Source organism: Perca fluviatilis, chromosome 18, assembly GCF_010015445.1.
Source record: "Perca fluviatilis chromosome 18, GENO_Pfluv_1.0, whole genome shotgun sequence".
NCBI lineage: Eukaryota > Metazoa > Chordata > Actinopteri > Perciformes > Percidae > Perca > Perca fluviatilis.
The window spans coordinates 6733307-6756637 of record NC_053129.1 but is presented as its reverse complement, the minus strand read 5'-3'; positions in this window follow the sequence as shown (position 1 = coordinate 6756637).

The following is a 23331-nucleotide window of genomic DNA, read 5'->3' as shown; positions in this document are numbered from 1 at the left end:
AGCAATATGAAATGAAAAGAATGTGTGGAAAGAAAATAAAATGTAAATGTGAAAACAAGCAATGTTATAAATTGTAAATGTTTTCAGCATTCTGCACCAAGTGGTGATTTTAGCTTTCTTGTACACCTGTCTTAAAATGTAAGGGATACTGGAGCTTGGTTGGGGTGGTGGGACTGCTCGCGGTGGGCGCCGGAAAATTTCCCTTATTTTCAAATCCAAAACTTGACAGGTATGAGCTAGATTCAGTCTAAAATGACGTTAAGTCAAACTTAATGGGAAAAGCAGACTACAGCTACATTAAGACTTTACAGTAATAACAATAAAGACAAGTATTGAGTAATGGTATTTTAAATGAGCACAAGTAAAGTAGAACTGACGTAACAGCTGTTATATATGTTAATGTTTATTTTTACATTTTATTTTGAGGGTCTTTTAAAGTTATTACATGCTGTCTCAGCTAGCGGTTAGCCGAATTAGCTGTGAGCTAAACTAACGTTAGCTTGGCTGTCGACCGGAAGCGTAACTAACATTAGCTTGGCTGTCGACCGGAAGCGTGGAACAGATCGTGCAGTGTCGTAAATCCTCGTACAACAGCGCATGCGCGACCATTGTGCGCATGTGCAGAACGGATTGCGCATGTGCAGAACGGATCGTGCAGGCAGAACGGATCGTGTACCGACAGAGTTAGTTGGGGGAATGCTGTTCTACAGCATTCCACCTATTGTTATTCAATTTTATTGGGGGAATGCTGTTCTAGCAGGTGTTGCTCGTTAACTTGATTAAACAGATCAAAGCATGTTAATAAACATTTCCAGGCCACTGGTTACCATGACAACACTTTCACAGACACACACACACATATACTACAGGCAGTAATATGAACAGTAGTCTATACAGATACTACAGGCAGTTATATGAACAGTAGTCTATACAAATACTACAGGCAGTAATATGAACAGTAGTCTAGATCTGTTGCCTTCCACTTTTGTCTGTCTGTCTCCTAATCTGTCTGTCTCCCTCCCTCCCTCCTTCTCTCTCTCCGTCCCTCCTCTGTTTTTTGTTTTTGTCTCCCTCCTCCTCCCTCATTCTCCGTCTCTCGCTGTCTCCTGCCCTACTTCTGTCTTCCTCCCTCTGTCTCCCTTCCTCCCTCTGTCTTCCTTCCTCCTTCCCTCCCTCTGTCTGTATCCCTCCCTCCTTTTTCTTTTCTCTGTCTCCCTCACTCACTCTCTATCTCCCTCCCTCACTCTCTGTCTCTCTTTCTTTACCTATGCCTCTCTCTCTCCCTCTCTATCCCTCTCTCTTTCTCTCTCTCTTTTTTTCTCTCTCTCTCTCTCTCTTCATCCCTCCTTCTCCCTCCCTCTCTTCCCCCCTCTCTTCCTTTCTCTCTCCATCTCTCTTTCTTTCCCTCTCTCTCTCTCCCTCTCTCTCTCTCTCTCTCTCTCTCTTTCCATCTCTCTCTCTCTCTCTATCCCTCTCTCTCCCTCTCTTTCTCTCTCTTTGTCTCTCCCTCTCAGACCTCACAATGTTCTACATATTTTGTCATTTTTCAACTTTTAAAGCCAACAGTTCTGTTTAGCGTCAACTTTTAGGTTTTTAATGAAATTCATACTTCTTAAAACGATTTCCACTTTTTCTACTACTCTCACTACTTCAACTACTACAAACATTCACTGGCCAGTCGTTACCCTGACAACAGACACACACCCAGATACTACAGGCAGGTATATGAACTTTAGTCTGTCTTCTCTCTTCTATTCTCTTGTTCTGGTCTGTCTGTCTGTCTTCTCTCGCTCCCCCTCTCTATCTGTCTTTTTCCATCTGCCTCTCTCTCCCTCTCTATCCGTCTCTCTCTCTCTTTCTCTCTCTATCCCTCTCTCTCTTTTTCTTTCACTCTCTCCATCCCTCCTTCTCCCTCCCTCTCTCTCCCTCCCCCTCTCTCTTCCTTTCTCTCTCTCTATCACTCTTTCCCTCTCTCTCTCTCTGTCTCTTTCTTTCCCTTTGCCTCTCTCTCCCTATCTATCCTCTCTCTCTCTTTCTCTCTCTATCCCTCTCTTTCTTTCCCTCTCTCTCTCTTCCTTTCTCACTCTCTCTCTCTCTCTGAGTGAGATTTGAGTGTGGCGGATTGAGTGTGGAGAGCGTAGTGTGTGCTGATTTGTTTCAGCGTGTGTGAGTTTATCTTACTCTATTTTCTCTTTATTTTTGTGTGTTTATATGTGTTTTATTTATTTTTATTAGTTAGTGGTGCGTTTTGTGCTTTTTGGTGGGTTGGTGGTGGTGTAACTGGTGGCGTGTCTTTGTTTGGCACAATGCCGGTGGCGGAGGCCTCTGCGGCTGAGTTTGAGAAGCTGACTCGGCGTCATGCTATCAAACTCAGCCCGGTTGTCCAGTGTTCTGTGGAGGAGGCAGGTTTAGCGGTGGGAGAGGTGGTTGGGTTCAGCAGCATTAAGTCTGCTTCCCGTATGAACGGATCGATCGTTATCTTTCTGGACAGTACCGCTAAAGTAAGCGAGGTGGTGGAGAACGGTGTAGTGATCCAAGATACTTTCACTCCCGTTCTCCCGCTGGTTAGTCCGGCCATAAGGGTAACCATAGATATAGAACAACGATCTCGAATGCTCCTCCGTTCATCAAAACTGAAATGTTGGTAAAAGAGTTGTCCCGCTATGGACAACTCGTCTCTCCGATAAAAATGGTGTCTTTGGGCTGCAAATCCCCGCAGCTGAAGCATTTCGTGTGTCACCGGAGACAGGTGTACATGATCCTCAAAGACACAACAAGTGATCTAAACCTGTCCTTTTCTTTTAAGGTGGAGGATTTTACTTATATGGTTTTTGCCTCATCGGAAACGATGAAATGTTTTGGATGTGGAGTGGAGGGGCATTTGATTCGCTTCTGCCCGGTGAGGGGGGCGGAGCGGCGGCCGGCGGCGGCGGGGGCTGCAGCTGGCGGGGTTCCGCCAGCGACCGAGGCGCCGTTGACGGCGGGGGCCGTGCCTCCCGCCGTCCCGGTGGTTGATGGAGATGTACCGGCGGATCTACCGGCACCGGTGGCCGCGCCGATGGTGGCGTTTTTGCCGGTGGCGGTAGATTTGCCGGGAACGGTGGCCCAGGGTGCTCCGGTGGTCGTGATTTCCCCCTTGACTGATGGCCCCTCCACTTCAGGTGATGAGGCACTGAGTAGGCCTACACTAAATCAGATCACTGATCTAAGTAAAACAAATGAGTGTGTGAACACAGTAGGCCTAGAGATGAATGACATCGTGTCAGTGAGTGTGGATCTGCTGGTAGATGATGAGGAGATGTCTAATGAGGAAGTGCTGAAAATTGCGCAGAAGAGGAAATTGATTGATTCTGTGCCAAATCGCTCAAAAGCTAAGAAAACCAGCAAATTATTAAACACTCCACCAGAGTCAGAAAGTGATTTTATTATGACTCAGGAGGACCAGCTGATCACTCATCAGACTCCTTATCTGCCAGTGGATATTAAAAAGTTTCTGGAGAGCACTAAGGGAGCCAGGCTGCCCATAGTAGAGGAGCACTTCCCTGATCTCAGGCTGTTCATCCAGTCAGCTCGGCCTCTCACCAGAAAGTCTGGTGAAGAAGTGCTCACAGATCAGGAAATCTTCCGTCTAAGGAAACTTATAGTTAAAATGAAAGCACAACTCATCACAGATGATGATGAATGTTAAACATGTGTTCTTTCTATACTTACTGTCGTGTATTTCTACTGTTGTTTTTCCTCTCTCTCCATCTATGTGTGATTTTAACATCAGGATTTTAAACCTGAACGGAGCCAGAGCTGATTTTAAAAGAGCTGCTCTTTTTAAGCTCATGGAGATAAGGAAGTTGGATGTGATGTTTTTACAGGAAACCCACAGCACCACAGATATTGAATGTGACTGAAGGAGGGCTTTTAATGGGGAGTGATTTTAAGCCATAAGTCCAGTCTGAGTGGAGGGGTGGGGGTCTTATTTGCCAGGAGTTTTTTACCAGTTTCTTTTGCTGTGGATGAGATTGTGCCAGGTGTTTTGTTGAAGGTCACAGCTCAATATGCAAAGGTGAAGTTAGTGTTTTTAAATGTCTACGCGCCAACCAATGGGGTGGATAGGGTAGCATTTTTAAACATTTTATCTGATGCCACTGAAGCTTGTGGGGATGATTATATGTTTTTAGGGGGGGATTTTAACTGTACGGTGGATCCAACCCTAGATAGGAATCATCCTGAACCTCATCCTGCATCGTCCCACAGGATCAGACAGCTAGTGGAAACACATGAGCTTTCTGACCTGTGGAGGGGTTTTAATAGTGACCACAGGCAATACACCTGGAGTCACTCAAGAGACAATGTTTTATCCCTGGCTAGATTAGATCGCCTCTATTGTTTTAAACACCACTTTAATATCTTTAAAAGGTGTGTTATTCAGCCTGTGGGTTTTTCTGATCACTGTCTTGTCTCCTCTGTTTTTATAAAAAATGTTCGTTTAAAGAGCGCCTATTGGCAGTTTAACTCAGTTCTTTTGAATGACCAGGCTTTTAAGTCTACTTTTAAGTTGTTTTGGTCTTCCCACAGAGAGAGCAGGCCTGCTTTTACCTGCATTCAGCAGTGGTGGCACTTTGGCAAGGTTCAGATAAAACAACTTTGTCAGCAGTTCACTCGTAATGTGACTGGAGAGTTGTCTCGATCAATGAAGGATCTGGAGAGACAGGTAGAAAAATTGCAGTCTTTAGCATCTTCTACAGGAGATCGAGGGCATTTAGTCTCCCTCAAGTCCAAACAGTCGGCTATAGCCAACCTGCTGGGCGTTTCAGCACAGGGAGCTCTGGTCAGGTCGAGGTTCATGAACATCTCACAGATGGATCCTCCATCTAAGTTCTTCTTTGGGCTGGAGAAGAAAAATGGACAAAGGAAGATCATTCATTCTTTACGTACGGGTAGCGGCTCTGACGTCTCAGACTCGTCTGAGATCAGGAAGTTTGCTGCCGGTTTCTACAGAGACCTCTTTAAGTGTGAGTGGTCAGATAATCCAGATGTGTACAGCAGCTTCTTCAGTGGTCTCCCTCAGGTAAGCCCAGAGGAAAACTCCCAGCTGGCAGCAGAGTTGACTATGCAGGAGCTGACCACAGCTATGGGGAGTTTGCAGAGCGGCAAAGCTCCGGGGATGGATGGCCTTCCTGTGGACTTTTTTAAGTCTTTTTGGTCCATCTTAGGACAGGACCTGCTCGAAGTGCTGAACGATAGACTCCTGAAAGGAAGACTTCCTCTGAGCTGCAGGAGGGCCATCATCACCCTGCTACCTAAGAAGGGGGACCTAAATGAGCTGAAGAACTGGAGACCGGTCTCGCTGCTGTGCACGGATTATAAAATCCTGTCCAAAGCTCTGGCCCTTAGGTTGAGGGAGGTGATGGTGTCCATTATCCACCCTGACCAGACTTACTGTGTGCCCGGCAGGCTCATAAGTGACAATATCACTTTAATTTGTGATGTTTTGGACCTCTCTAGTTCATTGGCTGTTGAAACTGGTCTTATTTCCATAGACCAGGAGAAGGCTTTTGACCGGGTTGAACACCAGTACTTGTGGCAGACCCTGGCTGCTTTTGGGTTCAACCCTGGTTTTATAGCCATGATCCAGGTTCTCTACAGTGACATTTCGAGTGTTCTTAAGATAAATGGCGGGCTGGGGGCTCCCTTCAACATCAAGAGGGGGGTGAGGCAGGGCTGCTCTCTCTCAGGAATGTTATTTTCATTATCCTTCGAGCCTCTGCTCCACAAATTAAGGAGCAAGTTGAATGGTGTGTGTTTCCCTCAGTGTCCTATCTCTTTTAAGTTTTCTGTTTATGCAGATGATTTTGATAAACTCACAAAGAGATATGGATGTTTTAAAAGATATTCTTAAAGATTTTGGTTTTATTTGAGTGAACTGGGGGAAGAGTGAAGCTGTGATGGTGGGGGAGAGTTTGGGGGATCGGCTCAGGCTGCCAGGTGCTTTAGTCTGGAAAAAGGGAGGACTGAAGTACCTTGGAGTTTTCCTGGGGGATGAGACCTATGTTCAAAAGAATTGGGACAATGTTTTGGAGACTGTTAAAGGTCGGCTCATTAGATGGAAGAGGCTACTGCCAAAGATGTCCTCCCGAGGCCGCGTCCTTGTTTTAAATAATTTGGTCTCATCTTCCTTGTGGCATCGAATGGCATGCATTGACACCCCGGCCTCTCTCCTGTCCCAGGTACAGAGGCTTTTGGTGGATTTTTTTGGGATCGGATACACTGGGTCCCACAGAGCGTCCTGTTCCTCCCTAAAGAGGAGGGAGGGCAAGGACTGGTCCATCTGGCAAGCAGAGGTGCTGCGTTCCGCCTCCAGTTTTTGCAGAGGATGCTCACTGGACCGATAGACATTTTGTGGAGGCCTTTATCCCGCGGTATTCTGTAGCGTTTTAACGGACTCGGCCTGGATTTTAATTTGTTTTTAATGGACACTAACAACGTGAGCACGTTGTCTATGCCAGGTTTTTATAGAAGTGTTTTTATTGTATGGAACCTGCTGAGGAGACAAAGAGCGGTGCAGGCAGTTTCTCTGCACTGGCTCCTGCTGGAACCTGTGCTGTTTGGGACGGTGCTGGACTATCCTGGCTGGGGAGGAGCATCTCTGTCCAGGGTGCTGAACACTGCCAGGATTTCTACTCTGGGTCAGGTGGTGGAGTTGGCTGGTCCTCGGCTGGATGACCCCGTCCATCTGGCTGCTCGACTTGGTCTCAGGTCGGTCCGGGTCACAGGGCAACTTTTGGAGTACTGGAGACACAAGCTGACTGGACATGAAAGGTCCCTCCTAGACTCCTTCAGTAATGGGTCACTGCTGCCAAACGAGAATGACCCGTATCCTTCCCTGGTTTTGCTCCCAGATTATAAAGCCTGTGGGGGCCCTCTGTTAGAGCCGGTGCGTGCCGTCTCTTTGGAGAATGCCTCAGGAAAAGGTTTTTATGGTCTGATGGTGAAGACATTGAATAAGACCAAGTTGAATGGACGGACTGACACTCCATGGAGGAGTCATCTTGGTCTGAATACGAGTTTTAGACCTGCATGGAGGGCTCTCTATAAACCTCCACTGTCTAAAAGACATGCAGACTTACAGTGGAGGATCCTTCATAGGATTCTCGCAGTGAACTCTTTTGTGTCCATTATAAATACTGCTGTTGAGGACAAATGTCCTTTCTGTGGACTGAGAGAGACTGTATTTCACTGTTTTTCTGAGTGTCAGCGTCTTTCTACAGTGATTTTGTTTTTACAAACTGTTTTTACCAAATGTGGGGAAGCTTTCAGCAAACAGGTTTATGTCTGTGGTTTTAATTACAGTCGCCATCACAAGCACAAGTGCCAGGTTCTGAATTTTGTTTTGGGTCAGGCCAAGATGGTGATGTATGTGAGCCGGAGAAGGAAGGTGGAGGATGATTTAAATGTTGAAGTTCTCCTTGTGTGTGTAAATGCAATTAAATCCAGACTGCTGGTGGATTTTAGCTTTTATAAAGCTGCTGGAGACCTGAATTTGTTCCAGCAGGTCTTGGGGTTTAACCAGGTTCTCTGTTCTGTCTCCGAAGAGAAACTGACTTTTGGAGATGTGCTCATGTAGTTTATTTATTTTGAACATGCGTTCTGATGTAATTTATTGAGGCTTGAAATAGAGCGGCAAATAAAGCTGTTTTCAAAAATCAAAAAAAAAAAAAATCTCTCCCCCTCTCTATCCTCTCTCTCTCTCTCTCTTTCTCTCTCTCTCCCTCTCTTTCTCTCTCTCTCCCTCTCTTCCAATTTTTTATTTTTTTATTATATATTATATTTTATTAGTGGTGTTCTTCAACTTTTCAATGAAATTCATACTTATTGAACCAATTTCCACTTTTTCAACTATTCTTCAGCTTCAGCTAAAGATCTCACAATGTTCTACATATTTTGTCATTTTTCTGCTTTTAAAGCCAACAATTCAGTTTAGTTTAGCTTTTTAACGATTTCCACTTTTTCTAATATTGTCACTATTTCAACTTCTTCTTACAGATTTGAGCTATTCATCCAGTTAGCTTTAGCAATTCAGCTATTCAGCATTCCCACGCATTTTCTGCAGGAAATGCATTTTCTAGTTACTGTCTGCGAGACAATCAAGGAAAATCAGCTGTTAGCCTCTGGAGTGGTTATAATGACCGAAGTTTCCCTCAGCAAGACAAAAGTCTCAGTCTGTCCTAACTGCACGTGTGGTCCAGACCTGAGTGGCTGAGGGGGGCTGGTCATTATCGATAGCTAAGATCAGAGTGCCTCTTTCTTTACCCTTTCTTCTTTTACTAATTATACACACACACACACACACACACACACACACACACACACACACACACACACACACACACACACACACACACACAAAAAACACACAAACGAAACAAAAACTTAGCCACTTAGATCCCGAGCTAGCGCTGCTAGCTTAACCACGTGGAGTCGGCTTACGTTTGTACAGAGCTAACACATGACCTAGCCTACGGGCTAGGCTAAGCGTGCATGTTGCCTAGCAACTCCCTCGGCCTCTTCAGCCCCTCCTCGTGCACCCAGCACCACTACCGCCCTCTTGAGGCTAAATACTTATGTGCAGCTCAGAGGAGTAGCCATTTTGGTAGTTTTGTGTTAGACTACATTTCAACACTGCCCCCTCCACTTTCACTCACTCTCACACACAAACACACACACACACACACACACACACACACATACACACAGACACAGACGTGTCCATGACACATGCTGCTTTGTTTTTGCTGTTGGTTGTGATATCGTAAAAGGTATATAAGTTTATTAGTGACGGGATTATTGATTGGCTACTGATAATTGTGACGTTAATAAAATCTATTATACTTAAATAGCAGTTGCCTGTGATTATTTGTGTGCTTATTGTAATAATAATAATAACAGGTCTGTGCTCAGATTCACCCCTTCCTTTGTTTCCTTTGAAGGATTACCACAGAAATGAGATTGTTCCACAGTTTGATTATTGGCCCCTGACTTGCAGGGTGGTGCCCCGTTTTGATTTTGTCGATTTGATAAAGTTATTAATAACCATATTCATAACTTTATTAATATTGATAAAACATCTTTGATAATTTGCCAATGATCAAATCTGTACCCTACGAGTACCCAACACCAGTGTGTTTTGCCGTCAGGGTCTCCACACCAGTCGCGTAACTGAATTGTGTAAATACATTTTCAAATTTACATTATCATTTTATATAAGTCCCATCATTAATTTTGTTATTCATTGTGCTTTGGGGTATTTGCCTTTATTGTGATAGAGGAAAGTAGAGAGGAGAATGCCAGACAGACATTGCTGCATAGGCAGTGCGACCTATGTCATTTATTTAGCTGTTCTTTTGTAGTTTGTAAGTTTTTACTTTCCAAGATAGCCTAGGTCTAAATTCAGTCTTCTCTCCAATGAGTAAAATATGCTTGTGAAATTGTTTATTTATTTTGTGGCTTAAAAGAAGTAAATTTGTTTTATTGAGTCTGTACTGGAATTAGCCAATTACACCACGAACATAGAAGACATGACCTTAGTCTACAGCCTGGTCAAATATAAATTGTTTGGAAAATAAAGATGAACAAACATCACAGATTACATAAACTTACTACTTCAACATTGACCTACTCCTGTACGTACTGTTGTCATAGTTTTTTACACAGTTTTACTGGGCAATGAGGGATTATTATTGACATTTCAGGTGTGCTCACCTGCAGCCTCCAAACAAGTGATTTAGTTAATCTAGATAAACTGTTGGTTTGTTTCCTTTCTGTCTGATAAGTCTGTTACTCTTCTGCTCTTAGGGGGCAGCGGTCTGTAGAGTTGGCTTGGTAGTTCAGTTCCCCATATATACCAAACACTTCTGAGACCTTTTTGGTTTTTTTAAACTTGAAAAAGTTGCAAAGAAACTCCCTTCATTAACTTTGCCTGATGGTCTAGTACTGAAACGTTGCCTACTATTACATTTATTTTTTGCACGTTAGACAATGTGCAGGAGTTTCTCTGCAACTTTTCTATTACTAATTCCCTCTTGACGCACCTGTCTCACGTTATAGATGTGCAGTATTTTTCTGTACTGACAAACTTTCAAAAGATTTACAATAATTTGGCGGCCCCCCTGCAGTAACTCTGAGGACCCCCTAGGGGCCCCAGACCCCCTGTTAAAGATCTCTGACCTATGGGGTTCAAAAGGTTTTTGACTTTCAAATAGGCAAAAAGATTCCTTCACAGGTAAAAAGACTGCCGTGAATCTTTGAAGGGAACAGTGTAATCACCCCTCCACAGCTGCTGAAAGAGAGAGCAAAATAAACCAGTGGAGTTGGAGTGCACAAGCTGTACTGTATATTTGGTCAATTTAAGTATGGCCATTTGATACTGATTACAGCTATCACAGTTAGCCCGGGCAATTATTCCCAACATAAACAGTCAGCCAGTCCACTTGGCATTATTGCTTGTCAGGACATTTGATACTAGCCACTGATATTTTAGCACATTTTTACACAATGAAAAGAGTCTTATCTTTGATAAATGAGGGAAGAATAGACTTTCACCCCAAAAATGATTTTAAAATTCGAACAGGAATATGAAGGTGGGAAGACAAGTCCTAAGTGAAACTCATAAAAAATCATAAAATTATTGAAACAGCACACAAACACAAGTCAGCAGGTGATGAATGAGGGGGTCGGGGCCAAGCTCATCCATCACCTCACCGGTGCGTCTGGCAGCACCAACGTGACAGGAACAGTCAAATAACGTTTAGCACACTGGGAACCTAGTATTTTGGGGGAGATTATACTTGTTACAGCTATAATGGATTAGCTTGGGCCAGTGCAGGTTCAGCCAATTGGGTGCGAGGACTGTGCATTAGCATAGCTATCAGTGGTCCAGCCAGGCAGCAGCAGGTCGGTGATTGACAGATGGAGGTGGCTGCCCAGCAGACATGTAGCCAGTCTAAGGCCGAACAGCGAGGAACCAATTATGTGGGGAAAAACAGGGTCATTCATCATTCAGTTAGACACCTGTCCAGTCACACAAAGGAGATTTAAGAGCCTCAGCCAGCATCCCTAGACAGAGATGATGCTCATTAGATTGGACTGGAAGAAAAAAAAAATCAAACCCAGGGTTCACATTTAGAACACAGAGCACATAGACAACACAGACAATGGAAATGTTACATGCAGTTCTGTTAAGTGCAAGTAGGGGAGCAGAGCTTTTCCTTTCTCATTCCGAATAATTCAAGCTAGTGATAAAAATGTATGACTGTTGCTTGTTACACAAACAATTCGGTTTCCTTGCATTAGCCATTTTCGTCGTCTTCTTCTTGTGTTTGGTTTCTTCTTCTACTGTCTGTTTGTATATAGCGTGCGAGCTTTATGCCCATGCTCTGCCTCTTCTTCTCCGTTTTTGGTGAATTTCTGTAGCAGAAACAGTGCCAACTATAGGCCTGGAATATGAAGTAGCGTCTTGAGTCATTTACAAATGGATCCCTTTGGACGCAACTATTCTTGAAACGATGCTAGGGAAGACGGGGAAAAAAAATTGTTTTGGTACGTGTGGACGTGGCCTGAGTAAACCTAACTCCATCAAAAATTTTAAAAGTAATGCCTACCAACAAACACAAAGCTGTATTTATACAAGTTGTTTCTGTATGTTGGCACTGTGTTGTTTTGAACAAAATGCTATTGTCGGCATGCTAAAGTGTGCACAATGAACATCGTCTGGGTATCGCTACTCCATACTTTTAAGATAATAACCAAATTTACTCTGTATCAAGTAGTTTCGGAACGGCTTTAGTCAAACAATACCTTTGTACCAAGATCTAGAAAGAAAAATGACTATATGGTTTTGTGTGCACCCAATCATTACAAGCGGTCTTTGATTTAATGCAACATGTGATTGGCCCACTACTGCAGCAGCTAGTGATGGAAGCATTTTACGCTACTAATGCATCCATTCACATGATGGGTTATAAAAAAGGATTAAGTACTCTATTGGTATGTCACATCCAGCTCCCATGATTAGGTCATGTTTTGTTTTATTTACATTCAGCTTACACTTCCTGTTTTATTTTTAAAACTCACTGTCTGTCTTTGTTACATACACTTATCTTCCCGTCTTTGTCTGCCTTCCCGCCTGTGTGATCACCTGCCCACCCCTAATGTGTTTCACCTGTGTCTAATTGTCTCCCCTACTCCACTGTATATTGTAGCAACCCAGGGGACTTGAGCACTTGAGCGTTCCGGTTGTTGCACTGTAAAAACGAATTTTGGAGGATGGTAATTATAACCCATGCAAATCGTTTAAATTTTACTGGAAGTGTATTAGTCAGCAAGCAAATATATAATTATAAGTACTTCCACCTACACTACCTATTTTTCAACAGTAACAATTGCAGCCTAAAAAAAACATTAAAAAAACATAATAAAATCTACCCAAAGATTATTAGTCCGTAGTTCACAGTGCGCATGAGTCAACTCTGGTTCTTGGCTCACGGTGTTTCGGTTTAACGAGAAACCATGTTAACTGGCGACCGTCAGCCAAATACGTCTGTTGTTGTCGTAGTGACGACAGCTGTTGAAAATGGGAAGAGAATACGTAGCTGTCCGCGTGAATGCCTTTTTGTTAAGTTGTCATTAAAATTTTAAAACATAACGACGTTTACCTCTCTGATTTTACCTCTCTGATCTTTGGAGTCTTGTCTGAGGAAACTTTTCAGTCGCGTTTCGAATGTGGCTTGCTGTTAAGGAACACAGGAAGATAGCGTTGCTCTTCCTGTTATAATGTCTATAATACATTTTATTTAATACACCTATTCGTCTTCAGAGCCTGTATAAGTAAACACGTCATGAAGAAAACTATGTAAGCTGCAATAAGTAACTTTAGACTGGAATGATGAAGTGTTTGGGTTCATTTCTTTAAGGTAGCTACCACGAAGGTTTACCTATTTTGGATTAGTCATATACCACCCTACTTTTAACCAGCAAATCTATTGAGCTGTATTGGAATAACTGACCTCAGACAACTCTTTAACAAAAAAAGGTACTGCTTACTTAACAATAACTTAAATGTATAAATAACATTTAGCCATTAGATTGAATAACAAAAAAAAACATAAACCAAATCACACCCTTCAAATAGGCTAACTGCAATATTTCTTCAAATGATATTACACACAACTAGCTACCCCTTTACCCGTTTCTCTATCAGTTTCCACTTAAAACACTCCAGTTACACAAAATGATTCCTCCCCTACAGCATTTCAATGTAAAACTTACTCAAACCCTATTAAACCACTGCGTTAACAAACCTACCCACACACACACACACACACACACACACACACACACACACACACACACACGCACAGAGGAAAAAGGAAAAAAAAAAAGTTGCGGGCTCATGTGGACGTGCAGCAGCCAGCAGGACGTTATCTTCAGTGAAGCAAACACACAGAAATCCAACTTACAGTTAGCTGTTAGTCCCAGAAACACAATGTTGTTCTAAACCACGGCTGTTAGACAGGAAAAGTGCCGTAGTGTAGCTACACCTCTTCAGCTTCATTATTCCACTTAGATCGTTTCCAAGCTAACTAGCGTCTCTCGATGTTTCTCAGTGTTTTCTTTCCTCTTCTCTATTTGCGATCCTCTCCACTCTCCCGTGTCTCCGCTCAGCCGTTTTGCGTGTGTGTGTCTGTGTTTGTTTGTGTGTCTGCCTGTCTCCGTCTGTCTGTGTGTGTGTGAAACGGGTTAGCTAGGCTACTGAGTGTTATTTTTCATTTGAATGTTTATGCCGTGTGGCCATAGTGGGATTCATAATTTTGCTTCTGGTCTAGCTAGATCCGAAAGAACGTTAATCCTTCCTTAACTGTGTATGCGTTAATCGCGCGATAAAAAAATTGTCGGCGTTAAAATGGGTTTGCGTTAAAGCGCCCATATTATGCTCATTTTCAGGTTCATAACTGTATTTTAAGGTTGTACCAGAATAGGTTTACATGGTTTAATTTTCAAAAAACACCATATTGTTGTACTGCACAGCTCTCTCTCACTGCTGCAGATCCTCTTTTCACCTGGTTTCTGTTTTAGCTACAGAGTGAGACCTCTTTTCATCTTCTTCTTCTGTACTATCTTTGATTGCACTCGCACATGCTCAGTAGCTCAGATGTAGAGCATGTCAGCTAGCTAACTCTAGAGACAGTAAAAGAAAGGCTGTTTCTCCAACTTTGGTCAGTTACAAGGCAGGATTAGCTGGGAGACTTCTAAATGAGGGCACACATGTAAGTAGTTCTTTTGTAGATTATGGTGAACTTGTGTGTGTTGTAGCAGTGCTTTGCTATTGAGAACGACGTAGCATGCTAGCGTTAGCATTAGCGTTAGCATGATAATGCTAACGGTTAGCATGCTAACAAGCTAACGGTTGTGGTTAGCCAGCTCATTTCGGACTGTGACGTCACAGTCCGAGCCGATTTTGAACAGCTCACTAGGAGACTGAAGGCAGGACACATTCAGAAACCTGTATCTCACTCAAAACAGCATGGATGGATTTTTTTCAAAGTTTGTATGTGTGTGGAAGCACCAGAGACACAAAAGAACACCCCAAATCCCAGAAAAAGTGATTTTTTCATAATATGGGCACTTTAACGCTGTTAATAACGCGTTAAACTGACAGCCCTAATAAAAACACAATGTAAATATGCCAGAATTAGTAATAATAATCTGCAGTCCCTAGGCAGGTAAATAGGACTAACATAGAGACAGCCAGCAGTCATACAGCACTCATTTACTATAAATTAAAAGTTACACATAATGGTGACATATACAAAACGAACAAACAAAACAAAACAAAAATACATGATGACAAAGACATTATTCACCCACCTCTATAGTGCATTCAATATAGAGGTGAGCACATTGAAATAAACTTGAAACTCAAATGAGGATGTAGGTCTACTTCCCCGACTGTAATTCAAGCCGGGTTTTGTATTTATGTAGGATTTTGGCCTGTTCTAAATAGGACTATATTTAACTTGACTGTTTAACATCCCTTACTGTTCTTGGCAAGTGGTCCTCCATTGCTCAATTATATGCATTTTTTCCTTGAATTTCTTTATTTATTGTGAAGCTGATGTGGGATCTTTATAGTATATTACATCAACATTTTATTGATTTCCAGTGATATTATGGTTTCAATTATCTGGTTTGAAATGTCTGTTATTTGTGTTGGAAAAGTAAAATACCAAAATGGTCTTATGTACATGGATAGTATGGTCACAACTTGATCTGATTTGATTTGTTTTAAAGATACGATGTATGAGTTATTATGATGTTATACTTATTAAGATTTACTGTAGAACCTGTACACCACAGGTTCTACAGTAATTCTTAATAAGACTTGGTCTGCTGCCTCTTAGATTTTTTCCCAAAATGGCACAAGTTCGAATCCCATGAAATCATGCTTGTTTATTTATTATTTGGTTTATCAGAGGGATGGATGACGTTTGATAATAATGACTTCCTCTGAAGAATAAGGAAGTGTTCTTTATGTTGGTGTTCATGATAAACTAAAGTGGCCATTGTAAGTGTCTGGTCAGGAACATGGCCATTGAATCAGATGTAATGTCCAAATTGATTGTGACTAAGCTGTGTTTGATTTTCTTTTATCTTAAATGGGTTGGAAATGTACCTCATTGCCTATGTTAAAGCACGTTCTCTAAAGTAGTTAGAGTACATTGAGTTAAAAAATAGCCCTTTAAGCACGATGCTTCTGTACTTAATGTACTGTAATTTTATTTTTTTAAGTGAGCAATCTTAAATGCACAAAACTCACATATTTGAAGTGTTAAAATGTTTTGTGATTCAGTTTTCCAGTTTAGTTGAAACTGTTGCATAAGACAGTGTTTATTATTTGGAAAGAGATAATGGATTGCACATATAAAGTGTGCATGAAATTTCTGTTTTACTTATATATGTAGAGTGGAGAGGGCTATTTTGTACCTCCTGTCTATTTTTTGAACATTTGATTGAATAAAAAAAAAATAATTGACATGATCAATTATCTCAGGTGTCTGACAATATTTTTTTAAGTAAAGCTTACCTTTCCTGAATAAGTAATGGTTAATAAGTCATACTGTTCAATTATTAGTCATATAGTTAATATTACCTACTTTTTGTAAGTAATCCGTTGTATAAAGTTTTGATAAATGTTAGGTAGACTTTACCTAATTTCTTTTAGTGTATCATAGTTGGAAAATGTAGGTACACTTTACTGTGGTAAATTACTACATAGTAATGTGGTGAAATCTACCTAAACAAACTGAGTGCAAATTGTTACCTCACATTTATTGAGTAGATTCTATAGGTAGTTTTTTTATAGTGTGTGCTTGCTGCATATGCTCTCGTACGAGTGGCCATATTTTAGCCATCCTCTCTTGCATCTGATCCACATAATCTATGATGGAGCAGTGGGGCGAAGGTATGTGGACAACCATAACCCGTAAATAAACAATAAAAAAAGTTTTCTCAGAATGACATGGCTTGGCCGTGAACCTTAAGACATACATGCTATCAAACATCTTTATCAACCACCTTGTTATGGTTGGGGTCGGCTAGCTGTGAGTCTTTGTTTTTGTTTCCTAGTTCTATTTGATTTCCACTGTCTGTTTCCTCTGTTGGCCTGCCTTTTTCTGTCTCCTGTGTTTTTCCCCTCCTCCCGCCTTCTCCTGCCATCTGACTGCACACACCTGCTCATCATTCCGCAATCACCTCTCCCTGCCGTACACACCTGCCAGCCATCTATAATCAAGGCCAGTATATAAACCCCAGACCCACTCATCATCTCCGCTTGATCGCTGCTTCAGCCACCCGGTTATCTCCTCCATCTCGCTCCAGTCAGCTGGCTTCACCATTCGGTCCCCTCCTCCGCTCCTGTGTTCAGCCACTCCTCCCTTGACTCCCCGGACTCCAGTGCCTCCTCCTCGGCTCCCCTGGCCCCGGTTTCCCCGCGCTCCCCCAGCTCCTTCCTACCTTCCTACCTCCAGCCCCAGAAAGCCCTCACTGCTGCCCTCGGCATCCGCCTCCCCACTCCCATCCAGTTTCTGTTGTTCAATAAATCTGTGTTTTTTCGAGCCATGCTCTTGGGTCCGTTCTGTCTCCTCATAACAGAACAATCAAGCCAAACATGGACCCAGCAGGCTCTCCCCCCCCACTCCAACCCCTTCACTTCCGACCCTTTCACTCTACCACCTCGCGACTGGATATTCGCCGTGGCCTCCCAGGGAGCGCTGCTCAGCCAGCATTCCTCAGCGCTTACGTCCATGGCCGAGACGCTGCACTCCCTGACCGCGGAGGTCCGGCGTCTAGGCGATCGGTTCCGTCACCTCACTCTTCCTGACGATCCCCCTCAGTTCGTTCCCCGTTAGCCGTTTCCGCATCTGCTCCGCCCGCTGTTGCCTCTCCCCCCCCTCGAGTCCCCGGTCTCTTCCCCTGATAAATTCTCCGGCGTGCTGGGAACCTGCGAGGGGTTCCTAGTGCAGCCAGGTGCCCTGGTGTTTAGGAGGCAGAAAGTAACCTACCGCTCTGACGAGTCCAAGGTGTGCTTCGTCGCCGTGGTTGCTCCGCGAGCGGGCGCTTGAATGGTATACCTCGGTGATCGAGGGACAACCACACCTCCTTTCCTCATACTCTTCTTTCGAGGAAGAGATGAGGAGGGTGTTTGATCGCCCTGTCCAGGGGACAGGGTCTGCTTCCCGGCTCCTGTCTCTCCGGCAGGGGGATCGCAGCGTCGCAGAGTACTCGGTGGACTTCCGCATCTTGGCTGCTCGTTCAGGCTGGAACAGCCCGGCGCTCTGTAGCACGTTCCTGGCGGGCCTCAGTGAGCGTATGAAGGATCTGTTGGCCGCCAGGGATGTGCTGGAGGATCTCGATGAGTTCATTGAGACCGCCATTGATTTAGACAACCGCCTCCGGGAGAGGGAGCGTGCGCCCTGCGGCCCCTCCTCTTCCCGGTCCTGCCCTCCGCCTACACGGGTCTCTGCTCCCTCGCTTCCCCAGTCACGTCCGGGAATCCCTCCGGCCCCTCCTTCCCCTGCAACTGGGCCGTGCCCACCTTTCCCCAGAGGAACGCGAACACCGCTGCTTGGCAGGCTTGTGCATTTACTGCGGTAACCCTGGTCACTTTATTTTTTCCTGCCCGGTTCGCCCAAAAGCTCACTGGGACACTGGCGAGCCAAACCATTCCCCATTCTCGTCTCCTGCTGGATGCTGCCATCACCTGTCAGGAGACGACCCTTCCTCTGGGGGCGCTGATTGATTCTGGGGCAGAAGAGAATTTTTTAGCCCTTGAGGTCGCCAAACAGCTCTCTATTCCCTGCGTCCCCCTCGACACGCTCCTTTGCACCACTGCTCTCGGCGGCCAACCCCTGCCCACTATCACTCACCGCACTCCCCCTCTCCGTTTTCTCACCTCGGGTAACCATTATGAGACTATTTCATTCCACCTTATCCCCTCTCCTGTTAACCCCGTTATTCTTGTGTTGGATACTCGTAGGGTACAGATTTGATCATTGGCAAAATTATCAAAGATGTTTTATCAATATTAATAAAGTTGTGAATATGGTTATTAATAACTTTATCAAATCGACAAACAATCAAAACGGGGTACCACCCTGCAAGTCAGGGGCCAATAATCAAACTGTGGAACAGTCTCATTTCTGTGGTAATCCTTCAAAGGAAACAAGGGAAGGGGTGAATCCGAGCACGGACCTGGGTTCAGCCAGCAATTATTACAATAAGCACACAAATAATCACAGGAAACTGCTATTTAAGTATAATAGAATTTATTAACGTCACAATTATCAGTAGCCAATCAATAATCCGTCAATAATAAACTTATATACCTTTTTTATTATATCACAACCAAAAGCAAAAACTAACCAGCATGTGCCATGGTCACGCATGCGCTGTTGTACGAGGATTTACGACACTGCACGATCTGTTCCACGCTTCCGGTCGACAGCCAAGCTAACGTTAGTTTAGCTAACAGGTAATTCAGCTAACCGCTAGCTGAGACAGCATGTAATAACTTTAAAAGACCCTCAAAATAAAATGTAAAAATAAACGTTAACATATATAACAGCTGTTACGTCAGTTCTACTTTACTTGTGCTCATTTAAAATACAATTACTCAATACTTGTCTTTATTGTTATTACTGTAAAGTCTTAATGTAGCTGTAGTCTGCTTTTCCCATTAAGTTTGACTTAACGTCATTTTAGACTGAATCTAGCTGTCAGCCAAATTAGCTGTTAGCTAAACTAACGTTAGCTTCCCGGTGGAGCCGGGCCGTAGGCTAGCGTGGAACAGATCGTGCAGGTCGTAAACAGTAATACCTTGCGCATGTGCAGAACGGATCGTGCAGGCAGAACGGATCGTGTACCAACAAACTCCGTGGAAGGAGTGATAGCAGGTAGCGGTTACAGTTTTACCAAGCTACAACATATCAACAGTATCGTGATCAATGATACATTCACAGAAACAGATTAATAATCACATATGGACCAGTACATGATTAAAATCACAGATCACATTAATGGCAACAAATGGTAGCAAACCCTTTGCTCATTAATAAAACACACTATTTATCTCTGCCCAGACGTAAGCCTTCTTACTTTGTGTTCAGTCCGTTGTTCCTGTCCATAGATTTCCACAGAAATGAAACAGAACGGGTCCCTGGCGCTTGTCAGCGGCCACGGAGAAACTTCCCTCCAAAAAGGCAGCAAGGGGGAAAGTTTAGTCGACTTTGAGAAGAAAAACGTTTCCTTCTCACTGCAGATATGAAAACACTGGTGCGTTTTCAAGGATCCACCGAAATTAAATCCACTTTCTCCAGAAAATAGAAGTTTAGCACAACCGCTTGCGTGCCTCCTTTCAGCAGCGTGAGTTGCAAGCGAAGACAAAGGATTTTCTAGGATCAGGCTATTTATAGGTTAAGACTTCATGCTGTGTTTATGGTCCCGCTGAACCAATAGGAAGACTCGAAACTCTTGAAAGTGTGAAGACTACAATCTTGTAGTTCTTTGACTTCCTGCCAGTTGTGAGGCTTTTTCCCCTCTGGCTGGGTCTTTCGCATAGAGGTGTGAACTCACCAGGCTGGGGCGCTTGCAAGTAGGCCTGTCTTTTGTCTCTGAGCTCTTTGTCTCTGAGCACATGTGTGTCTTGTATCCAGAGGTCAGTTTAATCTAAGGCCTTTTGGTTAAAATCAGGTTTAACACCACTGATGGTCCCAACACTTGGTCTCCCCTGGTCACTCACAACCCCAATGTGGACTGGGCACGGGGGAAGATCAGGAATTGGAGCAATCACTGTCATGCGTCGTGCCTACTGTCCGCGCCTGCCCCCGGTAAGCCCACCCAATCCGCTGTTCCCCCAGCTTCCCCAGATCTGACTCTAGTTCCCCCCGAGTATCATGAACTAGCCCTCGTTTTCAGTAAAGATCAGGCACTCTCCTTGCCACCTCACCGCCCCTATGACTGCTCCATATCCCTCCACCCGGACGCGCCGCTCCCGTCCACCCGCCTTTTCAACCTGTCGTGTCCGGAGAGAGAGTACATAAAAGACTCCCTAACGGCCGGTATCATTCGCCCCTCCTCGTCCCCTCTAGGCGCTGGCTTCTTTTTCGTGGCGAAAAAAGACAAAACCCTCCGCCCGTGCATCGATTACTGGGGGCTCAATGCCATAACTGTTAAAAACAAGTACCTGCTCCCCTTAATGGACTCCATGTTTGAGTCCCTCTCCTGGTCCGCCATATTTACTAAGCTAGACCTTAGAAACGCTTACCATCTTGTGCGGATTCGGGAGGGGGACGAGCGGAAAACAGCCTTTAACACCCCGTTAGGTCACTACGAATACTTGGTAATGCCTTTTGGCCTCACAGACGCCCCTGCTGTTTTTCAAGCCCTCGTTAATGATGTCCTCCGCGATTTTCTCCACCGGTTTGTGTTCGTCTACCTTGACGTCATCCTGATCTTCTCCCGTGACCCAGTCCAACACAGTGAACATGTCCATTTAGTGCTGCAGCGGCTTCTGGAGAATAGGCTGTTCGTCAGGGCAGAGAAATGTGAGTTTCACGTCCCATCCATACAGTTTCTGGGTTTCATTATTGAGAGTGGCCGGCTCCACGCAGATCCAGCTAAAATCCAAGCGGTGGTCGACTGGCCCACCCCCACTTCCGTTAAACAGCTGCAGCGCTTTTTGGGCTTTGCCAATTTCTACCGTTGCTTTATCCGTGGTTTCAGTTCCCTAGCCGCCCCTCTCACCCGTCTCACCTCCCCTTCAGTCCCTTTTATCTGGTCTCCAGAGGCCGCTGCAGCCTTCTCCCTCCTCAAAACCCGGTTCACCTCCGCCATATCCTCACCAACCCTGACCCTTCCCTTCAGTTTGTGGTGGAGGTGGATGCCTCTGACGCAGGTGTTGGGGCCACCCTGTACCAACGCTCACCCTCTGACCACAAGCTCCATCCCTGCGCCTTCTTCTCCTGTCGCCTGACTCCCACTGAGTGCTATTACAGCGTGGGGGACCGGGAGCTAGCCCTTGAGGAGTGGAGGCACTGTTTAGAGGGCACCCCTTCCTGGTCTGGACCGACCACAAAAACCTGTCATACATCCAAACAGCCCAGAGACTCAACTCCCGCCAGGCTAGGTGGGCCCTGTTCTTCAACCGGTTCAATTTCACCCTGTCCTACCGCCCCGGATCCAGCAACACCAAACCCGATGCCCTCCACTCCTCTGATGACCCGATCGTCCAGCCAGACACCATCCTTCCTTGCTCCTGCCTTGTCGCCTCCCTGGTATGGGAAGTGGAAACTGCCGTCCGCCATGCCCAGTCCACAGACCCAGGCCCTGGTACCGGTCCTCCCAACCGCCTCTACGTCCCCCTGAGTGTCCGCTCCCGGGTTCTGCAATTGGGCGCACGCCTCCAGATTCAGCTGCCACCCAGGAATGGCCAGAACCCTGTTCCTGCTCCGACAACGGTTCTGGTGGCCCACCATGGAGAAGGACTGTCGGGACTTCGTGGCAGCTTGTGAGGTGTGCGCCCGTGCCAAGGCCTCCCATCAACCGCCCGCCGGTCTGCTCCACCCACTCCCGGTCCCCGGTCGGCCCTGTTCCCACATCGCCCTGGACTTTGTCACTGGCCTGCCCCCCTCCAATGGCAACACAACCATACTCACCGTAGTGGACTGGTTCTCCAAGTCTGTTCACTTAATCCCCCTACCCAAGCTGCCCTCATCCTTGGAGACCGCCCGCCTGCTGGTTCACCACGTCTTCTGCCTCCACGGCATCCCCCAAGATATTGTCTCCGACCGGGGACCCCAGTTCACGTCACAAGTCTGGAAGTCCTTCTGCCAAGCCCTCGGGCCACAGTCAGCCTGTCGTCAGGGTACCACCCCCAGACCAATGGACAGACCGAGCGGGCGAACCAGGACCTGGGGGTGGCCCTTAGGTGTGTGGCGTACCGTAACCCCTCCTCATGGAGTTCCCACCTCCCTTGGGTCGAGTACGCACTCAACTTCCTCGTCAGCGCTGCCACTGAGATGTCACCATTCATGTGTGCCATGGGCTTCCAACCTCCGCTCTTCCCATCCCTGGAAGAAGAAGTGGTGGTCCTCCTCATCCATCCATATCCTCATAACACACCTAGTAATATTAGGAAATACCTTCATCAACATCAATTAAGGGTTTACTTAGACACTTTAGTTAGCTTTTATTTCCAGTTTAGGCTTTTTAGTACATTACCTAATGTTAAAATATACACCTTAGTTAACTGTTATTAACAGTTACTCAAGGCTTGTTACTGCATTGACTAATGGTATAATAGACACCTTAATTAACTGTTTATAATAGTTAGTCAGGGCTTATTACTGCATTTACTAATGGTAAAATAGACACCTTAGTTAACATTATTATTAACACAATTATTGTCGGAAATTGACGTGGGCCTTGCTTGGCAGTTGTCCCCCCATGATTTTTCTAAAAGGTATTTACTTAATTTTAAGAAAATCTCTTAAAATAGATCAGACTCAGTATAGCCTAATTGTAGACTCTTCAATTTTAGCTTGAATTGATTTATTTAATGGAAGTATGCTAGATTAATTACTTTGTATGTCATTAGCAATAACCAATGTTATGTAAAAAAGATACACAAAATAATTTATGTCAACAATTAGTTTTATCAGGCTTTGCCACAAAGGTAAAATGTGCATTCCATGATTCATTCACAGTCTCCTAGCTCAACCACTGTGC